This window comes from Fukomys damarensis, unplaced genomic scaffold (genome assembly GCF_012274545.1).
Source record: "Fukomys damarensis isolate Sample0158 unplaced genomic scaffold, DMR_v1.0_HiC HiC_scaffold_25, whole genome shotgun sequence".
Classification (NCBI taxonomy): Eukaryota; Metazoa; Chordata; class Mammalia; order Rodentia; family Bathyergidae; genus Fukomys; species Fukomys damarensis.
This window is the reverse complement of record NW_022900937.1, coordinates 6,855,739-6,859,396: the sequence shown is the minus strand read 5'-3', so window position 1 is coordinate 6,859,396 and position 3,658 is coordinate 6,855,739.

The following is a 3,658-nucleotide window of genomic DNA, read 5'->3' as shown; positions in this document are numbered from 1 at the left end:
TTATGCACAATAGAGACAATTCTTTATGCACTGAACGTGGTTGTGTTCTCAGATCCTAATGGCGCGAATTCCAAATCCAGATTGTGTTTCTCCGAGAGCAGAGGTTTCCAGCAATTATACTTCTGTACATCTTGAGTAAGTTATTTAGCATTCTCCTTAATATTTGGAATACAAATGAAGGAAGTCAGGTCCAATTGGGATTTGAAGAAAGGCTTAGGTTGGATTTCAATGAGTAAAGATTTCCAGGTAAAAAGAAGTGGAAGGTGTGTTATTGAATGAATTCCTAGACAAAACAGGATTTCGCTTGATTCCGTGGGTGAGTCAGCACTTCAGGCTGTGGAGGCTAGCTTGACTGGGGTCCTTCTGTTGTCTCACTCGGGGTTCAGGTACCCATTAAAGTCCTATGAATGATCAAGGACAGGTTGAAGCTAACCATTATAATATTACACGGTTCATCCTGGGCATGGTATGTTATAACTAAGAACCCCAGTTTCTTACTACAGCAAAGGGGGGTATTAACGTTTAGAGTTTCCCCAGAGTTAATGAGGTAAGGTATATAAAGCAGTTGCCAAGTGATAGCCCATCCCCAGCACTCAGCATATCCTAGCTCATTGAGAGAGAAGAGCATGATGCCAATGGACTCTGGTACTGATGTATCTCCCAGCTCTGTTACTCAGGGAATTGGGCAGTGGTGGCTGTCATCCTTTGTTTTGAAGACTCTGAAGATGCTTTTGACCAGATGTAAAAACTCTGAGCCTGCTATACTCTGAGCTGGTCAATAAAATGCATGAGGTCCTTCATAATAGAGCTGCACTTATTTCAGAAGGAGCTTTTATCACTGAGTAAATACTACGGAGCGAATGATTTATCAGTGTCCTCAGATATGTACATCCTGGTTCAAAAACACTGGGAAATCTTGAGGTTGGGAGAAGAGGTTAGATTTTTTTAAACTTCTTTCTTTCTGCCATGGGTCCCTTACACTTTTTTCCCTGTTCTTTCCATTAGTAATCCATGGCATCTAATCTTGCTATCAAAGATAATAAATGTTTGTTGAATAAATAAATCAGCGAATGATGCATGATATCTGCCTAACAGTGTTCACTTTTCTCTGTCTCTTTATTTTATGTCTTAGTGTTTGTATAAAGGATATTTGTGTGTACTATTAATGTGGAATTATAATATTTTTCTGATATGAAGCCGTGCTCTAATTCTTTAGTCTGTTGAGATGCTTGAGAAAATGTGCCTTTTCTGGTCTAGACTTTTATGAAAAACATATACTAGCTAGACATCCCCAGTGCGGCCTGGTGTGAAGTGAAGCTCCAAGTGAAGGAAGCTTGGAGTGCTATCGTGACCATGAGATTTGCTGGCAGAGGAAAGGGGAGGACAGAAAAGTGTGGCATCTAGAGAACAGAAATGGAGCCGAGCGTTTTCAGGGACTAAGTCTAGCAAGGCCAGAAATCAAGCAATGAAAGGGATGAACTCACAGTTTGATTTACAAGTACACGCTCTGCCCTGCTGTCTTAGCACTCGCTATCTTGCACTAGCTTTGTGTCAACTCACTTTAATGTCTTAATCAATATGGTGGGACTGACCTCACGTAACTCATGGACTTGTTGTGAGGCTCGGAGGGGCCTTTACAAAGTGCACAGTTATAGTACCCAGCACATACTGAGGATAGCGACATCTTTATTGTCACAAAAAACTATCAGTCAGAAGATTCCCAGGGTTGTGAGGTGGTTTTGGTCTTTTCTGATGAAGTCACGTCCACTGAACAAGATCATTGGAGACATCTTTGCATACGTGCTGTCATACGGATTTATTTTTTATTATAATTTTCAAGATCGCGAAGCTATCATCCAGCCTTAGCTAAAATATTCTCTCCTTTCTTCTTTTTCTGCTCCTTCTCGCCCTTGCGCTTCCTCTCTTTCTACTAACAACAGTGTTTCACACTCTGCCAGCACTGAGAGACTATGTATCTAGGTGTCTGTGCATCATCTGTTATCTATCTGTGCATCTCTGTGTCTGTCTGTCTTAGTCAGTTTAGGCTGCTATAACAAAAATACCACAGGCTGGGTGGCTGGAAGTTCAAGACCAGACACCAACATGGTCAGCTCTTGGTCAAGGCCTTGTCATGGCTTGCAGGGGATGGTGCCTTCCTGTACCGACTCCTCACATGGCAGAGGAGAATGGAACTGCTGTTGTCTCTTCCTCTTCTGTTAATTTTGAAAGAGAGCCTTAATGCGTTGCTGAAGCTGATCTTGAACTCAGGATTCCCCTGCTTCAGCCTCCTTAGTAGCTGGAAATGTGAAAAGACATATTGCCATGAGTCCCTCAGAATCCTCCCCTCCACTTTGAGCACACTTATTCCATTGTTCCGGCCACTTTCGGAAGCAGCTTTGGAAGTCTTGTTGCAGCCTGCTTCTTTTCTTTCCATAGGACACTAATTCCATGAGGGGGCCGCCCCCTTCAGGATCACACCTAGACCTCTTGGAGTGCTACCTTCTAATAAATTGCTAGTGAGTGCTTCACCATATAAATTTTTGGAGGATTCATCCAGCCCATAATATCATCCATTTAAATATCCTTCTCACCACCCTGGGCCACATGCAGATCCCGGGCAACTTCTTTAGCTGTATGCAAGTCGATTTGCATGATTAATCTGCTCCTTTGGATTACTTCCAGCCTACATTTAAGTGAAGCACAAACATCTCACACAGATGGGTTTGCAGTACTGTTTCCTTACGTGTATTTTTAGACTGGGCAACAAGTAAACTCCACTTTCAAACTGAAAAGGTGATAGCCAGCAGCCTAAAGGAGACAGTGCTAAGCACACAGATTCAGGTCGGTCTCCATGCAGAAATGATATGTAAATTCCAATTATATTTTACTGTTGTGAATGCATTTGAGAGTCTGTTACTTGACTCTCAGCAACACTATTAAGGTACAGAACTGCTTTTGTAGGTGATTTGACTACCAGAAGGAATGTTTAAGTTAGATTATAAGCTAGCAGATATGATCATGTATGTTGTTAAAAATGTTTAATATTTTCAAATGTCACAGGGGAACATGGAAGTGTGATTTTAAGCCCTGCACATGTTGGATTTCATTCTGCAGTCCTTTGTTACACTTACCTACCTAGTCTTTGGTATTAATCTCCATTTTTGAATTTGGTTTTCTCAGGGGGAAGCTTCATAAATTGTTATATCTTGTATATAAATACCTATGTCTGTTTGTGACATACAGAATTTCTACATTGGTTTTCCTATTATATGTATTATTTGCCTGATGTTCTTCAGCCTGAATTGTATAAAAACCATGTCTGTAGCTCAGTGGTACCATGCCTGCCCAGCAAGTGCAAGGTCCTGAGCTCAATTCCCAGTACCAAAAAACAACAAACAAACAATGACAACAACAAAAACCCCATACCTGAACTAACTTAATGGGTTAGGCCAGCTTCTGTGGTCCAGAGGTGAGATTTATATTTCAAGATATAAATTATTGTATCTTTAACAGTAACATGTTACTGTAATTTTATCTTCTGATTGCTTAACAAAAATGTTTAATAGAATATAGGAAAGTCTCAGCACTTTTTAAGAGTTATTTTTCATTTTTGTACTTCCCACTGTGTAACTCCAGTTGTCTGTATTTTTTTCAGGGA